A 19089-nucleotide genomic window follows, 5' to 3' on the forward strand; every position below is an offset into this window, starting at 1 on the left:
TAGATTTTCCATTGTTGGGACAAAACACCTAACACCAAAACTTAAAGGGGAAGACATTTATCTTTGGTTTCCAGTCTCAGGTCGTCTCTGAGGCAGAGACATCATGATGGAAGGGCCTGGGGGAGTAAGTTGTTGGAACATCTACAATTCAATAAGCAGGGGAGGACCCAAGAGGAAGAGGTCAGGGACTAGACACAATCCCTGAGGTCACACTCCAGTGACCCACCTCCCCCAGCGAGGCCCAAATTTCTAAAAGTTTATTCACTATGAATTCATCAATTCCCTTAGAATCCAATCACTTTTAGGAGTGTCTTAATCTAGTTAAATTAATAATCAAGATTAATCCACATGGGGTGTTGTAATAACTGCCTCTAGCCATGGGTATTATAGTTTGTATTTAGATAACTCCCCCAAAGCCTGATGTGATCATAGGCAGGGCTTTTGAGAGCTGACGGGGGCTTGTTGTTAGGAGATGTGGTCGCTAAGGTCGTGAACCGGAAGGATTTGTCTCTCCCTACAGTGTCTCCCTTTGCTGTCTCTGCCTCCTGTCTGCTGTAAGAGAGGCAACTGTTCTTTCACCAGGCCCCTGTTCCATACAATCCTACCTTGGAGCCAGCCAAATGTGAACTAAAAAAATGAGCTAAATTAAACTTCCTCCTTCAAGTTGTAGGTGTCAGGTATTGTGTCTCTGCAATGAGAAACTGTCTAAGGCAATGAGCCCTGTGCTTGAGCAGACCAAATGGGGGTATTTATTTGGGACACCTCTAGCCTACTCTCAGTGTATGCTTTTCTGCTTTCACCCCAAATCCACCCCATCTGCCAATATGAAACTTTCCAGTACAGAAATACAGTGGGCATTTCTACCTCCATTCAAATTTGAGTTCTCTCTTCTGGGACCAATCATTTCATGGCCTGAAAATCTTTCCTCTTAGTAAGGAAATTCTAGACCTCAATAAAGAGACAAAAAGGAGACTTTCAAATCAGGACTACATGGGCCAGGAATTTAGCTCAGTGGCCTAAGTGCCTGCCTGGCAAGCGCAAGGTTGTGAGTTCAATCTTTGGTACCCAAAAACCAAAAACAAAAACAGGAGTACATACACCAGCTCCTGGAAATTATGATGATAAGAATTGCACCTCTGCCACTGCTTAAATAACTTCTTAAATCAAGTTCCCCAGAATGCAGTCCCCATCCTACAGTGGTTGATTGCCTGTGGCTAGAGTTGGGTTTCTGATCCTGGGCTGGATCTAAGGTCACAAACACCTTCAGATTGCAGCCAATATCCCTACCAAAGGGAATATTTTAGAACAGTGGTAGCAAACCTATAGCACTCATATTATTTGTTTTTCTTTTTAAGACAAAAGATGTTGATGTATGAGTTGGGTTTTTTCTAAATTAAAACCTCAGTATTCAGGTTTAATTTCAGTGTTGGCACTCTGAGATAAGTGAGTTTTGGGTTGTAGTTTGTCTCCGAAAGGTTCACCATCATTCATTTACAGGAGGCAGATTGAAAGGTGGGGTTCACAGCCTCCAAATTTAAAAGAGGCAAAGTACATACTATCTGTTTTAAGACCACCCTTTATCTCCAGGTTCATTTGATGGCGGCGGGAACATCCATGTTCTGATAATATTACCTGACAACTTCAGTTTCTATTAAAGCAGCAAGATATTGTGGCTAAAGATACATTTTGGAGTTAGACCTAAATCAGAATCACAGCTCTGCTACTTAGGAGCTGTATAGCCTCAAGCAAGTCTCTTTCTTTTTTCAACCTCAATTTCCCATACAAGGTGGAAAACCTGAGAAGCCCAAGTAAAAATGTACAGTAGGACGTTAGAGAGATTGTAAGCACCTAAAAACATTAGCTATTATTATTTGTGATCACTGTTAGAATGACATGTAACACGTACTTGAGAATAATATTTCACTTAAATTATGTTGTTGTATAAATTTTATTTTAAAAAGCAAAACAAAAAAAGAGGATAGAAATGATACAGAATTGTGAAAACAGTAGGAAATTTACACTAGTTAATATATTGCATATTATTATCTTATAAGTAGTTGTTCGGGTTACAAGATCTAGGTACAAAAGTAATAATGACAATACAAACTTATAAAATATATAGTAACACTTTTTTAAGCTATCAAAAGTAGCAGGATGTCATTATGGGTATAGTTTTGCCATACTTAGATGATAATTTAGGAGCTCACGAATTTAATAGATATTTTAGACAATGGACATGGTATCAGGCATTATGGGCTAGGTGATCATTATTATATAGTATTGAATAAACTACTTTGAAGACGAGAAGAATGAAGAATCAAGAGACTAAGCCTGAGAAGTTTGAATGGATGAGTGGTTTGTTTCGGAACAAGAACATCAAAGAATACTAGGTTTTCACCAGATACAAAGCACTTTCACATAGACTTGCTTATTCAGTCCTCTAGGCAAACCTTGAGAGCTGTAACACAATCTCTTTTCTTCAAAAAGGTTGAATAGTCTCAGAGAGAAGGTAACCAGCTTATCCCAGGTGGGGCCAGCATTGAAGGGTAAAGTTGGAATTAGATCCCAGCACTGTGTCACTCTTTTCCATTATCCCATACTACAGCTGGTGTGGTCATAAGACAAAATATAGTGTGGAAAATGAAAGTCCATTAGCGAAAAATTTCTCATGCTCCCTTGAGATGTCCTGAAGATGATTTCCGTGTGTGCTGGAAGAAGCATCTGTGGAGCCTCACTTTCATAGCGATTACTCAAGTGGCATGATAATGAGATAATTTAGAAAAACCTTCACTCCTCCTTCCTCCTGACATTCCTGCTCACTTCCAGGATGAGGAACCGATTTGGCCAACAGGAAAGGTTGTGGATTTCTATGATCTTTAGCTGTCAAAGGCCACAGAGTGGATAATGTCTCTATTGTCTTTTGGATTTTTCCTCTTGTAAAAAAGGGATTTGAGCAAATGCCTCCTTTGAAATGAAGATGGATGTCAGAGCTTTAGGAGGAAATCAGTGCGATGCAAATATTTTTCTTTTGACCCTCTCTCTGTCCTGTGCTCCTCTCCATTAAAAATCAAATGAAAAATTTCAAAAAGAGACATGTTATGGTAGATCTTATCCAATGAACATTCCCGGCTTCTTCTTCCTCACAACTATATTCAGTATTTAGAAGGCCAACCAAAAAGTATTTCTATTTTTTCTCTGCTATTTATTTGTGCTTTGGTTTTGCTTTCTTCTCTCCCATTATTTTTGAGATTTTCTTTTTTAGGCCTGATTCTCTGGCAGAGACTCAATTTCTCCTGGAATCTGCATATCTGTTGGCTGTGCAGAAAACCTACTCACGCTTCTCAAGCCCTGAAAGATTTTCAGATCCCTTTGACTTGTCTCCAGAGAGCAAAGGCATTATTCCTGCACATCTGTGGGGGGTTAAGCTGCCTCTGTTAGCAGGGGCTGGGGAATTTCTTCTATTGTAATCTGCAGTCATTAGTTTTGGAAGTTGTTGTTTGTCCTTCTTCATTTCAGAATTCATCCATCAATTTCTCAGTAGAAAGATGGTGTTTACTAGTGAAATTTAGCTTTCCAGGGGTTAACAGCCCAAAGAAGAAATTTCCTGGAATTGACATGGTAAGTCCAAGTCTTTCCAGTCTGAGTTCTGAAGTATAAAGCAAGGGCTGTGTCTGGAACCTACTACTTGTTAAGTTTCATCTTATCACCTTTCCCAATGGGTATGCACTACTGCTCCCAGCACTTGTATGCCTCACTCCCACAAGGCATTGCGCCTAGTGAATTCTTTCACTCATTTATTGAAAAGATTTTTATAGCATATTCCATGTACCAGCCTCAGTGATGGAAGCTGAGGACTTAAACAGGAGTAATGGAGAACCACTTCTCTCGAAACCCTCGAGGCCAGCTAAAGAGAAGGATACATGCACAAATTAATTATAAAATGCTTTCATAAAGTAAGACAAAGGATTCAGCAGAGTTGGGTTTTGTTGCAGCCTAATGAGTAAGAAAGGTTCAATAAATGCTAAGTTATTAATCAAGGGTCATTCAAGAATTATCTTTTCAAAGGGTAGGGGCATAATACCTAGGAATAAATTTAGCTAAAGAGATGGAAGATTTGTACAATGAGACCAGAAAAAGTAGATGAAAAATTAAAGACACAAATAAATAGAAAAATATCCCATATACATGTACTTGCAATTGCTAATGTAAAAAAGTCCATACTATTTAAAGTGATTTATAGGTTCAGTGTAACCTCTATCAAAATTCTGGTAACATTTTTCATAGAAATAGAAAACACAGACCTAAAATTTGTATGGAACCAGAAAAGACCTTAAATAACCAAAGTAATCTTCAGCAAAAAGAACATAGCTAGAGGCACCACATTATCTGACTTCATTCAGAATACACTACAGAGTTACAGTGATTAATACAAAATGGTACTAGATAAAAAGGGACATATTCACCAAAGGAACAGAAGAGAGAGCCCAGAAAAAAATCCCACCCTTACCAGCAATTGATTTGCAACAAAGTTGCTAAGAAAATTTTGAGAAAAAGATATTCTCTTCAATAAATTGTGTTGAGACAAAAAGAAATCCACATGTAAAAGAATGAAATTTTACCTTCACGTTATGCCACATATAAAAATCAACTCAAAGAGGATTAAAAGCTTAAAACTAAAACTTGAATTGTAAAACTACTAGAAATAAACATAATATGAGGGCATTCATCGTATTATGAGGGTAAACAAAGAAAAACTATGTGACATTGCATTGAGTATGGATTTTTGAATATGAAGCCACGGAACAGGATACAAGAGCAAACACAGATGAATGGAATTACATCAAACTAAAAAGCTTCTGCACCCCCAAGGATACAGCCAACCTATGAAATGGGAGAAAATATTTGTAAACCAGATACATGATGAGGAGACTAATATACAAGCAATATTAGGAATTCAAGAAACTTAGTAACAGGGACTCAACTACGTTAAAAATAGGCAGGACAAAAATAAAATTTTCTCAAAAGAAGACATACAGATGGCCAATAAATATATGAAAAGTTGTTCATTATCACTAATCAGAGAAATACAAATCAAAACCTCTGTGAGGTATCAGCTCACTCAAATGATGAGATAGGAAGACAAAAGAACCCCTTCCTCACTGTTGGTGGGCATGTTGATTACTATGGGAACCATAGTGTAGGTTTCTAAAAATAATTCAAAATAGGATTATATGTGATCCAGCAGTTCGGCTAATCAGTCTATGTCCAAGGGAAACAAAACCAGTATGGTAAAGAGATATTGACTCCTATCTTCATCGCAGCAGTATTCAGGAGAGCCAAGATATAAAATTAACCTAAGTATCTATCAGGAGATGAAGAAACAGAGAAACGGTGGCATATATACATAACCGGATGCTGTTCAATCTTAAAAGGAGTGAAATTACATCATTTACAATAGGATGAATGAATCTGGAAGATATTATGTTAGAGTAATCCAGGCACAAATAAACAATCCCACATGGTTTCACCTACATGTAAAATCTAGGACTGTTGAACTCATGGGTAGAATAGTGATTACCAGGAGTTGAGGGGTGGAAAGGAAATGTATAAATGTTTAAAATTTCAGTTAGACAAGGAGGAATAGATTTAAGAGTTCAGTATACAACATAATGGCTATAGTTAATAGCACTACAATATATTTTTGAAAAATGTTGAGAGTGAACCATGTCCTCACCCCAAAAAATGATAAATACATAAAAAAATACATTCCTTAATTTCATGGACTTAGCCATTCCACAATGTGTATATAAATATATTCCAAAGTATGTGGTACATGTTGCATACAATTTTATATCAATTAAAATAATTTTTTTTAAGTCTAAAAGATTTGTGAGAAAAATCCATGTGAGTTCTCTTAAATTAACTTGATACTACAATTTCATGGTGATGAGGCAATTTCTGGGAATACTTATTGTTATGGCTTGTGTCTAGGTGCCCCCCCAAGCCCCACACAATCATGGATGTGACTAAATCTAGCATTCATGATTGGTTCATTGTCTAGCACTAGGGTTGGTGGTGTGAGTGCTGCACCTGCCCAGGGGTGGAGCCAACATACAGTGTAAGGGTAGAATAAAGGCGTGTCTTCTCTCTTTGCTTTGTTTGCTATTGCTTTTTTGTGGTGGCCATGAATGGCTGCCCCACTACACCACCCTGCTTTGGAGCCAGCTGAGTATAGACTAAAACTCCCAAAACTGTAAGAAATAAACCTTCCCTTGTTTCACTTTTGGCATCAGGTATTTTTTCTCAACAATGAGAGAAAAATAGGACACTTACAATGTATAAATAATCTTGTTAGAAATTTGCTGTCAAAAGTAGTACTTAATAATGCACTCAGTAATCGACATACCAAGCAACTAGCAAACAGACTGCATCCTATTGAGAATTTCTATGAAACTTCAGGCTTAGGAATGCTAATTACATTTGTAGCCACTGAGCCTGATTCTTTTTCTTGAGTGGAATTTCATTGATCTTGCTGTTGTTTCTATGTTTAGAATATGAGATGGTTTTTTGGACTCTATAATTTTTTTTAATCTGTCGAGTCACATGATTCTTCTTTCAGGAATCTTGTAGTTCAGGGAGTTAACTTCACACTGCTGCTTATATCAGACTCCACCTCTCAAATATGAAATTTAATACATAATTTTTAACCAAGATGATTTTTTCTTTTCGCTGCTTTATGCTATTTAACTAGCATGGTACAAGTATACTTTATGTCAGGCACAGCATTAAGTGTCTTCATACAGAGTATTTCATGTATTCTTCCCTTTATTTCTATAAGGTTAGGTGGGTTTCAGTATTCTCTTTTCTCAGTGGGGAAATTGAGACCCACAAGGATGAAGTCTCTTGTCTGAAGCTCACAGGTAAGTGTTGAAAATAGAATCCAAGTCTCCTGACTCATGGACCAGCACACTCCTGACCCTGATGCCCTCTATAAACTTGTGCTAACACTTGAGTTTCCTCAGAAAACTTAAAGCAAACCCACAGTTCCTCTTCCTATATGACAGCCTACTTCCCTACCTGAGTAGTAGCACCACCAACTCCCACTAACTCGTTAATTAGAAAACTATATTCAAGAAAAGGTTTCTTGAAAGAATTCTTAGCTTGCTCTCTCTGTCTTGCTTTATTTGAAAATGACTTTTTCTAGTAGTTGGCTTTCAAGTAGCACATTGGACTTACAACTTCTTGAGCTCAGAGATGCTCTCCTGAGGACATGTTCTTTATTTTAATTGAAGTCTTCATCATTGGCTGGCTTCCAAGTGGTCTACCAGATGTCTGTTTCTTTGCTATAGCTGAAACAATTATGATGTTCCAGTTCATTTTTCCAATTTACTGCACTGTGCTGGCAGCCTGATTTCTTTAGCAAAGAAAAGCTGAAATCATGCGAGCAGGCTGCAACAAGTGAGCCTGCACACAATATTTTCTTAGGCACTCTAGGCCAAATCACACACACAAACACATAAATGCTCTTACCTTTTACTGCAGTGACTAAGTCTGAATTTTCCTACAATTTTCACACACGTGTAACTTTCTCAGGATGTGCAGGCCCAAAATGGATCCTCAAGAGACTAAGTAATCTCTCATCTGGGACCTTAAGAAATCTCCTTTCACAGAAATCTATCATGTTCTTCTCGGAAGCTTGCAGACAAGCATCCACTGCCTTTCTCTAGTCTTTTCTCTGGTCCTATCTTTTAGGCTGTGGTTTACTTCCTATCTTGACACGTATTGTGTACATTGCTTGTATAGGAAAAAGAGAGTGTCTTAAATTTCATTCCACTTTTTGAAGCAAATCCAGGTTTCACACTTACTTGAACTGCATCTAGAGCTCACAGAACTGTTTCTGGTACTCAGTAGAGACTGAAAATATATTGAGCTCAACTAACTTATAGTCAGGCATCAACTGATTGGCTAAGGCAATTAGGGGGATTTAGTCACTCCTTATTTTCCAGGGGACTTTTAGAGTCGGTGTGACCTTTGCCCCTCGCTTAAGTGGCACATGATGAGGGGTTTCATTTTACTTTTCTGTTCCATTGAGGAGCAAACCAATTAAACATATAATAAAACAGAAGGGAATTTTGATTTTATAGGAGTCTGGGAGGGTCTGAGGGCCTCTTGGGACTTGTCGCTGGAGTGAGGATCTGAAATCTCTTTCTCCTAGCCAAGTTTTGTTAGCCTCAGGTGACGGTGTTAACACAGTGTTAGGCTGCCTTTTCAACAAAACACAAACAGAAACCAAACAGAAGAAAAACAATCAAACCAACCCCCCACTGCCCACTCGCAGGCTGAAGCAGCAGGATTGTGTTAAGGAAGGGCCCAAACAGGAGGAGGTGGCAGTTTTCTAACAAACTGTATTGTTTGAATGGTTTTATTTAGTGTGAAAAAAAGAAGAAGAAGAAGAAAGCCCACAGACTGAAGATTTATTTGGAAGTTCTGGGCAGATTAACTTTTGGTAAGAGTTGAAACTAAAAACTTTATCGGGAATGCTACATATACTCCAAAGACCAACAAGAGAATTTAAGTTAGATGTGATTAGTATGAAGAAAGTTACATTTATTGTACTCTTATGTATAATTGATCACATGAAAGGCCTTTTGTAACTATAAAAGAGACAGCCCATTAAATTGTTTTACCCTGAGGATTATACAAATTTGCGAATATCGGATTGGATCACCAGCCTATTGGTTTCATAGCGATGGTAAATCATTAAGATGCTTATTTTTATTCATATATCTTTCTTGTTATTTATTACCAACCAAATAGCTCCTCCCAATTTTAGCTGTATTTTCAAACGTCAGAACCAATCATTCTGCCTCTTTACTACCAACAAATGACCCAGTTGTACTAGCAGCTCTATAGGTCATCTTCGAGTAAATGTAAAATAGGAAAAAAATTGGCAAGAACATAGCTGTGCTATTTAGTCCAAGAAGAGTCTATAGGAAAAGTCAGGGGCTGTCTTATCTCTGGAATTGAGTAGAAAAGCCATGACATCCTTGGTGTTGTTCTGTGCAAATTAGTTGAGCTCATTTCCCTCCTTTCCATTATCCAGATAAGAATGTGTGCAGAGAGTTAGAGGTTAAGTTATGAATATTACCTGGCACATAGGGGGCAAGCAAATTGGCACCTATGTTTATTTTAGGAGAGGTTGTTAAGATTAGTTGCCATTCCTTATTTATTTCAGATGGCCCAGAAAAAAGTATAAACTTGAACTCTGCCTACAGATGATTCAGGAAGGTATAGCTACAAAGCACAGCCCACATCACAGGATGACGGAACCCAATCAGTCATTGTCCCTTTGATGTAGGTTTCTCATTTGGAGAAATGCACGTGGCAAGTCTCACTCATTAGGGGTGGTGAAAGTTGCATTCTATTGATTGTGTTGATATGGAGAGCTTCTCCAGCTAAGCATCTCACATTTCCTCCAGCATCTCACATTTCCTCCAGTCCCCCCAATCCCGCTGTGTACCTTGTTTCACATGGTTCAGGCCTGCAGAAATTTGGGGATGTGCCTGCTCCAAGGACAGCGACAATTATTTCCTTTGTCCCCAAAGCAATTCAAGCATTGTCCTGATTTTTGCTTCATACCAGATCAATTCCACTTAAAATGTAAACCAGCGAGGTCAGAAGGTGTGTGCATATCTATAAATCTAGGGTTCTGTCGGTCTATTGTAATGGGAGAGAGAGACAAAGAGTCAGGGAGAGACAGAGGGAGACAGGCAGAGACACGGACAGACAAAGAGACACAGACAGAGAAAGACACACTGGAAGACACACACACACACACACACACACACACACACACACACGGAGGGAGAGAAAGAGAGAGAGACAGAGAGAGAGAGAGAGATTGGGCTTAATAAATGGCATTCAGTTTTAAATGAAGTCTCTCAATTAGTATTAAATCTTTTTTTAAACAATCAAGATATTAAAGCTAGAAAGATGTTAATGAGCCTATGGAGAAAGTAACTTCTAAAGATCATTTTATGCTTAGCATGGTAATTGCTTTATGACATTTTCATGTCATTACAACATGAAATTAGGAGGGCAAAATGTTTCCAGAGTGTTTCTTCAGATACCCTGTTAGGAAGCTATTAAAAGGCAAGATTATGCTGGCAAAATGATTTCCGTGTGTGCCTTTGGATACCTGCTCAGGAAAAACATCAAGAACTCAGGCTGCAACGCAAAATGGTTCCAGTGTGTCTCTGAGAACATCGCCATTCCAGTGCTGTTATTTCCAAATTGTTATGGAAGATTAGATTCACAAAAAAAGAATGTAAGGGCAAAATTGGTGGAGATTAGTCTCAATTATGATGTCAAAATAGAATGAGACAATCAGAAGCATCAGGATTGAACCTCAATCCCTGACCCGTGCACTGTCTATGCAGTGATGTTCATGAAATGATACAACTTTCTAATTTCACCAAGATAACAATGAAAGTCCTTCACTGATGAACTAAAGCAGTTTTGCATATTAAAAAGTGGCAAAACAATATGATCTGGTAAGGTGTGGAAGGTCAGTTTGCAGCCAAAATTCTAAAGCCTCATGAATGCAAGGAAAATCTCTTTTTTTTTCCCCGGGAAAATCAAAAATTAAAACCTCCAGAAGAAATATTGACATACTCTTCTGGTATTGTGCCCGGAAATTATAAATGATAATGACGGCTGCCTTTTTAAAAAATTTCTGAAACACATTCAGGAATAACAGCCAGACACACACCAATATTCCAAGGCTCTCTCACAATTGCTCCTATTTCCCCCAGATGTTGCCTCCTGCTGTGCAATCTACTCGTCCAAAGAGGCCCTAAGAAGTGAAACATCTGGGATGCTCTATTATAGGAGTCAATGCACAGAGGAAAGAAGGGTGAAAATAACTAACGCTCCTTGCTGTCAGTCCATAAAACCATGCTTACTTTTCAAGTGTTTCCCAGGAGGTCAGTGTTTTGTAAGATGTAATTTATTTTGACTCTTTTGACCTGTGTTTTTCATACTAATCAGAGGATTCATTAGAACTCACAGTTGTATTTTGTGTTCTGTGTGTTACTTGTGTTTGTATGTGCACATATGTGTGTGTGCTTCTATAACCACATATGTATATAGATATACAAATGACAAGCTCTACATACAAGTCCCATATGTATTTACGAACTATGATGGCTTCAAAACTGTGGTGGCTATAACTATAGCTGTTATGGTAAGAAAATGTAAAAATGGATTAGCTTGTACTCAGAAATGAAGAAATAAGGAATTGGTTGAGATTAATATCACCCATCACAAACACAGTGGGGAAGTTGGTCCCCATCAGCTCCTGACAGCAGAGTGCCAGTAGAACCATTAGGCACCATGCCACCTTCCTTCTCCTGGTATCACATACATCTTCTCCAGATCCCGCTTTCTACCACAGTTGTGTGACAGCATGTGGAATCCACATCATGAAACAAAAGAGAGCTGACTCACCGGTAGAGTTGGTGACCATGGTCTTTTGACAGAGTGATTCTGGGGACGTGGAGACTTCAATATCTATTTCTTTGTCTTGTTTTCTAACCTTTCTGCTTTTATTTAATTCTATTTGGATTTAAAAGGGAATAATTGTGTTTTTAGGGTAGTTGGACATGGATTCAAGTAAAGGATGAGAAGGATTCCTATTCAATCTCAATGTCATATACAGTTACATTCCACATAATGATATTTTGGTCATTTACGTATATGAAGGTGCTCCCATAAGATCTTAACACCTGGTGATATAACAGTTGTCTCAGCTTGTGTAATCACACTCTATGATGTTTGCAAATAATGAATTCAGCTAAAGGCGTATTTCTCAGAACAGATCTCTGTCACTAAGCAATGTACACAGGTATATAATTGAGCACATCTCTTAATTTTTCGCCTATGTGTAGCTGCTTAGAAATTATTTCTGTTTGGGGAAAAATACCCCCATCAGGATATATTTACTAGGTTTCTGTGACTGCATAAACCTCTTCAACCTTGCTCAACGACACTATCAAAGCCCTCAATGAAGTCTGAATTTCAGTTATTTGCGTTTATGTATTTTATAAGCTCCTCAGAGAAAGTGGCACTGTAACCACTCAGTATTATTATTAAGGTTATTATATGCATATGCACTGCCACTTACTTTTGAAGAGTAAATATTTGTGCTAATTATATCAGTGTCATCTACTATCAATATCAACATGTTGATATTGATATAATTAATTAGCACAAAGATTTACTCTTCAAAAATACATGGCAATGTCTCCGATTCATTTGCCGTGAGGGAGCATGAGTGAAGTACAGTTCCACAGCACTGTACTTAGGCTCTGATATGCAATCAGCTCTAATAATTACCTAATACTGTAGGTGGCCTTAGACAAGTAAAATTGTTTTACCCAGGCTTCCTGGGAATTGGATACTAAGATGAAAAGCATTTGAGAAGCTTTCTTCCAACATTCTACATCGTGATTAACCAACTCTCTCCAAGTACAAAGCTGTTCCTAATTGACCTTGAAGACCCCAACAGATAGGTAGGTGGAATTAGTTAAAGTGTTAAAAAAAATACACAGAATCCTCCCACATTAAATGTTATTAACAATATTCAGCTTGTTAGACTTTTGAAAGAAAAAATCTAACTAGCAATCAGGATCAGAAAGTGAAAGGGAAAAAATCTGAGTTAAAAACCACAAGAGCAATGAGCCAGATTTAATTTGAGGCTATTCATAAGTTTCTGATAGTTGTATTAATGACAATGACATTATAATAATAGTTTATATATATATGTTGCTTTCACTGTGTATCAGATACAATGCTAAGGATTTTCCATATATTATTTATTTAATGTTCATAATTCTATTAAACATAATTGTTAGTCCCATTTCACGAATGAGGAAACTGAGGCTCAAGAAGCACAAACTACCTGTCCCATTCAGGTGGTTAGTGCCTGGGATGATCGAGACTGGCAACCACCTCTCAGCCCCATCATACTTGTTCTTGTCCCAGTACATATGCCCAACTAACCAGGGACAGGTGGCCTAGGGGCTCCTGGGAAGTAGAAGCAAAGGGAGAGTGGCTTGAAGCTTACTTCCCTCCAGGAAGTTATCCTGGGGCTGCCTGGAAAGAAATAGACAACTTGACTATGTCTTAACTGGGAAGCCAGTACAAAGAAAGCTTAAGCATCACCAATGGCATTTCTCCTGCATTCAAAAGGAACCAATGAAACAGATATCAGGAGATAATGAAAATGCCACATCTCAGAACTTCTACTATTAATGTCCTGAGAAAAGACCAATTTAGAAAAGTAGATGTTTAGAGCCTAGTCTTTATGATTCTCCAGTCCTGACACAAACAAGGAAAATGGAAATGCAGAGTCAAGCGACAGGTCAAGGCTGGATAACCCAGAAGGAGCAAATCAAGCGGCCTTTGGGCTCCAAGTTCTGTGTTCTTTCTGCCAAGCAGTGTAGCCTCTTCCTGCCTCTGCAGCAGTAGAGGGCTGTTAAGGGCTCCTGAAATTCAGAAACTTCAGAAATTTACCTGATGTTCTTGAATCGATGGAATGACAGAAGTGTTTCTCTCAAATGCAGGAAAGCCACTCCTGCCCTTCATTGCTGCGGCTTGGCCATCACCCTCCATGAAAACACCAAATCCCCAGGCTTCCTGTGAGCGGGTTTAGCAGGCCTCCACTTAGTTTAGTGTGACAGCCTTTGCAGTTTGTCATCGCCTTTGCCATTTTAGCTAACTTTGAGAGGAAGAGAGAAGAAAGGGAGGAGGGAAGAAGAGAAAGAGAGAGGGGAGGGAGAGAAGAGAGGAGAGGAGAGGAGAGGAGGGGAGGGGAGGGGAGGGGAGGGGAGGGGAGGGGAGGGGAGGGAAGGGGAGGGGAGGGAAACAGAGACAGAGACAGAGAGGAGAGAAGCAGAAAGAGTTCAATGCGCAGAGGGCCTCCTGCTTTTCCAGAGAAGCTCACTTACATTGTCTTTCATTGTTTTCCCAGGCCGATAGTGAGGACTTGATGCTTTTCAATTCCCTCTTTACAAACTTAAGGACGGACGTCTACTGCAGGGTGTCACCATTCCGTTCTTCTCTCCTGGTCACTCTCGAGTAACTTCAGGTTGCTCTCCGCAGAGCCGTCCGTCCGTCCATCCGTCCGTGTGGCATTGTGCATTCTAACTACCGGCTCTACCACTATTCCCACCTCCTCCCACTCAGCCCTGCCTTTTCCTTCCCGTCCAAGCCTCGCCTTGGGCTTCAGAGACCCACCCTATTGGCCCTGCCTCGGCCTGTCTACCTCCTTCCTGCCCATCACGCTTGTCTTCATTTCTTTCTGTATGCCTAGCGGTGTTTAAAGTTCACTGCCTCCGAAGACGCAGTCTTAAGTGTTACAACACAGTTAATGTTATTTTTTTTCTTTCCCCATGGAACTAACAGCATACATGGTCAAGGTTAGAGTCAGCACTTAAAAGTGCTTTTCATCCTCAAAGGGCACTCATCTGAATTGGATGAGGCTCCGTAGGTGGGCTTGGATCTGCGGCTCTTCTGGTCAGGTAGCTAAATGCATTAATTAAGCTACATATGCTTTGTTTCAGGCGTGGGTCACAGACTTATTACTTCCTTTGATCCACTTTGTCCAGTTCTTTCCTTCTCCTTTCTACAAAGGTGATGGTCCACGACATACCTTCTTTGGGAGGGCACTTCAAAGATGTACATTCTTCTGGTGAAAAGGACCCTCTCCGGGCCTTTGATATCTGTGCCACTCTTTAATTCAGTCCTCTGGGGAAGCCGTTCGGCGTCCTCCATCCTCTGCCATTTGCTTTTGCTTCCCGCCTCTTTCTTGTCCTTGAATTGCTCAGGAACAAATTTAGCTCTTCCTCTGTCCTGCTTTCTGTAGGACTCTCACTCAGAACCTTCCTCCTTCTCTCTGCCCCTGTCCCAGTCCTTCTCCTTCTTCCTTCAGCAGGTCCTGGTCTTCTGCTGACTTTTGAGAAAGGGGATGCTCGGCCTCTGCAGGGCTTTCTCCCTGCCAGCCCCTCTCACCTCCTGTCTGCTCTCTCCAGTGCACTGCGCCCCCTTCTTCTTTCCGCCTCCCTTGTCTTTTCCTGTTGATTTCTTTACTTTCTTCCTCCCTTGCATCCTTCTTTCCTCTCCCTTTCCCTGCCCGTCTCTTCTTTCTTTAGTTTCTTTCTTTCTTTTTTCTTTCTTCCTTCCTTCCTTCCTCCCTTTCTTTCTTTCTTTCTTTCTTTCTTTCTTTCTTTCTTTCTTTCTTTCTTTCTTTTCTTTCTTTCTGTCTTTCTCTTTTCCCTCTGAATGTGGACCTCTTGCATGTTAAGTAACTTTTCCACCCACAAATATGTTCAGATCAGGATTTGAACACCAAATCAAGATGGTTAAACACCTTTCTTTTCTTTTTCAGTTTTGAGAGGAACCAATGCATCAATTGCTGACAAGCTGTGAATCTTTGATGGACCGCTGAATATATTGCACACTCCGAGAGACACTCACCTCCCCTCCCAGAGCCACCACTTCCCTCATACGTGTACGGAAGGAGAAAGGGTGAGGCAGCTCATGGGATCTTCAGTTTAATTAGACATCATAATTAGACATCATAACTAGAATCTCAGGCTTAATTTCAATGCAGAGATAATATCTACCATGCAAGTATTGTAAAATACTAAGGCCAAGCACTGTGCTAGGCACTTAAATCTTCATTTTCATTTGGCCCAGAAAGGAGAAGAGTTAGTTACAAAGTGTGTATATTCCAAGAAGTTGTGTGTCTTCACCCTCCAAAAGATGCCTTTCAGCACAAGTAACTGGAAGAAAAGGGGATATTTTGGGGCTAGAATCTTCCCATACTTATAGGCAGTTACCAAAGTGCTCCTGCTCATAATATTCTTTCCTGAAAAAACATCCTGGGTTGGACCACTTCCACATATAGGACCAGGAAAATTCCCATGGTGCTGAAGCACTTGTTTCTAGGGGGTGAGTGGGGTCAACTACTACTCCCTTTTCCCAGTGGAAAAGTATAACTTATCCCACGGGCAATAGGGCTAATGGAGAACTGATGTGGTCTGTGGGAAAGAGCACAGGGCTGGGTGGGGAGACGTGGGGAGCTCTGCACCAGCCGAGTAGGATGCTGGGTAAACTACCCTACCTGCCCAACCAGACCAGTCCAGTCATCCTCAGTCTCATTGTGGATCACAAATACCAGAGGACTTTAAAAAACAAACAAACAAGCAAACAAACAAACAACCAATGCAGGTTGCAGGGTGGGAGTCAGTGTTTTGATTCAGTCCCTCTGGAGTAGGGCCTTGGCATTAGTAATTTTAAAAATCTTGCAGATGATTCTAATACACAGACAACATTGAAATGATTAGGTTAGACAAAACTTTATAACCTCTGAGGTTAATCTAAAATTGTTATTCTCTAAATATAAGATTGAAAGCTAATCAAAATGGAGATACTGGACTGTGATGGACCATTCCTTTTCATAAGTCTCTAGACATTTCTTCTCTGGTGGAAGATTGGTACTGATTTCTGTATCTGAAAAATTGTCATCACATCCCTACTATGTGCAGGATGCCTTAAAAGCCCGAGGAATGGCCTGATTCATGCATGCTAAGTTGCTTTGAAGAGCAGAAGTCTCTTCTCATCAAACTCACTTAGTCCTCTGGGAAACGGTCAGAAGCTCTGAGTGCTTTCCCATCTGGAGAAATCACTGGGGAGGATGCCTCTGCTGCTGAAGCAGATGAGGAATTTGGCTGACCTCCCTCTCTTTGCTGATAACTGCCCAGGGACTGGGTGAGAATCATCATGACTTCTTTGTACCCCCAGCTTTATCCTTTCTACCCCAAGTCACCCCACAATCCCAGAAGGTGAGGGGAGCCATAATCAGAGGGCTTGGTAAAGCCAAGGCAGGCATTTGCTTTGGTGTTGACTCCAGAGAGAGGGAAAAAGCACTCTTAGGTGCACAAAAGATTTGCATCTGAGCAAGAGGTAATGTTACATTTTTCAGAGATGTTTAAACTAATTCCTTCTAAATCCAAATATTTATTCATAACTTACCTCTTTAAAAAAAAGAACAAGAAGAAGATTTAAGGCAAAGGATCAAAATTTGGCTGGACACCAAAACAGATATACTTTAGACAGAGACCAGATTGGTAAGTTACTCCCTAGAATTTTCTAGAAAGCCAGCCCTCCTATTTCCATCTGCTAACTATCTGTATCCCTTTCTAGACTGTGCTTATGGTACTAATTTTTGCTGGAGGGGCTCTCTTACTCTCCCACCTCCTCTTCCATCTTCCAGTAGGCAGGCAATTTTGAGGGCCATCGGATCCTGCCGTAGGAGAACAGTTCATATTCTGGTACCCAGGATAGAAAAATGTGGCAAAATAGAAACAGACATACAATGTGACATCGCTGAGGAAGCAGTGGCCTAGTAAATCTTCCAGTCCCTGATCTCAGGATAAACAAGCCCTATTTGACAAATCAACTTTCATTGTTGATGAGACATTTCAAACATTATGTTCACATTAAAACAAACAGAATTATTATTAATATATTAATCATACTTACCTACATTAATGTATGATTAACTCAGAAACTACACAAATTATTAGGACAAACGACTCATGATACTTCAAGTGCACATCTTGTTTGCAAAGTTACACCTCCAAACCTTACCTGGAGTCACATCGTCTGTTCTGCTCTGGAGGTACTTTGATCAAACGCGCCGAGTAATAGAAAGCTCCAGTTACCTCTCTTTGCAGATGAGGTGTCTGAAATCTAGAGAAGTTCTGAGACTTGCCCATATGCAGGTGGCCAGCCAGTGGCAACCCTCATGGGGAAGAAAATATGCATCTGTCACAAGCCCAGGGGATCTGTGGGCACACAAGGGACACTAAGGAGGAAATGCTCTTACCTGTGAGCTTGAACAGGAGCACTGGAAGTGCAATTAAGAAAAATACATGCAATCAAAGCTCTGTCACCCAGAAGTTCTGTGGCCTCAAGCTTGTCTGTAACCTCTGCAGACCTCAGCTCTGACTCTGCACGCTTACATGAGGATGAAGATGATGTCTAAGGTCCCTTCCTTGAATTGTCCTTCTGGTGTGTGACATATTTCTATGTTTGGTTGTCCTATGACTTATGCAATAACAATCCTAGAAGTGACCAGTGTTGTGCTGAACACTGAAGTCAACACTGTTTAGTTGCCTGTCTCTAATAAAGTACAGAGCATTCTAGAAGCATTGAACTTTTTATGTGCATCGATCTCCTTTCACTAAATGAAAATAAAATCCATGACTCACATGACTTTATGTCCTTAATAGTAGTATTGAAAATTTGTTCTACAAATGAGTTCTTGGCTTGCTGACCCCTAGCAGAAGTGTGATGCAGGGCACAAGAAACAGGACCCCATCTGTTCAATCAGCAGCAGAGAGACATCAGGGGCCTTAATGTCCACCAATTCCAAATCTGCATATCCAACCAAGTGTGCATTGAAAATATCTTTGAAAAACTGGCATCTGAACTGAACATGTACAGTTTCATTACCATTATCCCCGAAAACAATATAATGCAACAAATATTTACATAGCATTTCCATTGTATTAGGCATTAGAAGTAAATACTAAATATATCATTTTATATAAAAGATTTGAGTATTTTCAGATTTTCGTATTCAATGAGTATCCTAAAAACAGATACTACGGAATAACTTTCTTTCACTTTTAGTATATCTAAGTCTCTCTTCTTTTGCTTCAGATTAGTTAGCTTCCAATCTTAAGCTTTTTAGAAGCATTTGTCTGATGATAAATGAAAGAGATACCTCAGACTCAAGACATTTTAGGAAAAGAATGCTTTATATTTGAAAGCTAGACAATATTTTAGGGAGATACCTTCAAAATATTTCCCATATTAAGTAATGCCAAATTTCATTACATATTTTTTAGCTGGATAAGAGAGCCGTTTCCATCCATAAGTAAATAATAATATCTTTTCATTGAATTTTTCTGAAATCCCAGGAAAATTCTTTTGAAAAAGACTGAAAATAATCAATAA

General features: G+C 39.6%; 1 long non-coding RNA gene across 1 annotated transcript; it reads right to left on the reverse strand.

The window, feature by feature from the left end:
- Positions 1-1933: 1933 nt before the first annotated feature.
- On the reverse strand, positions 1934-14192 carry LOC134471804 (uncharacterized). The gene is made up of 3 exons (XR_010041470.1): positions 14010-14192; positions 13576-13698; positions 1934-3904 (listed from the first exon to the last, which is right to left on the reverse strand). It is a non-coding gene; the product is annotated as an uncharacterized LOC134471804 (long non-coding RNA).
- Positions 14193-19089: the final 4897 nt, after the last annotated feature.

This window comes from Cavia porcellus, unplaced genomic scaffold (assembly GCF_034190915.1).
Source record: "Cavia porcellus strain 051 isolate PalLab524CR breed Dunkin Hartley unplaced genomic scaffold, mCavPor4.1 scaffold_20, whole genome shotgun sequence".
Lineage (NCBI taxonomy): Eukaryota > Metazoa > Chordata > Mammalia > Rodentia > Caviidae > Cavia > Cavia porcellus.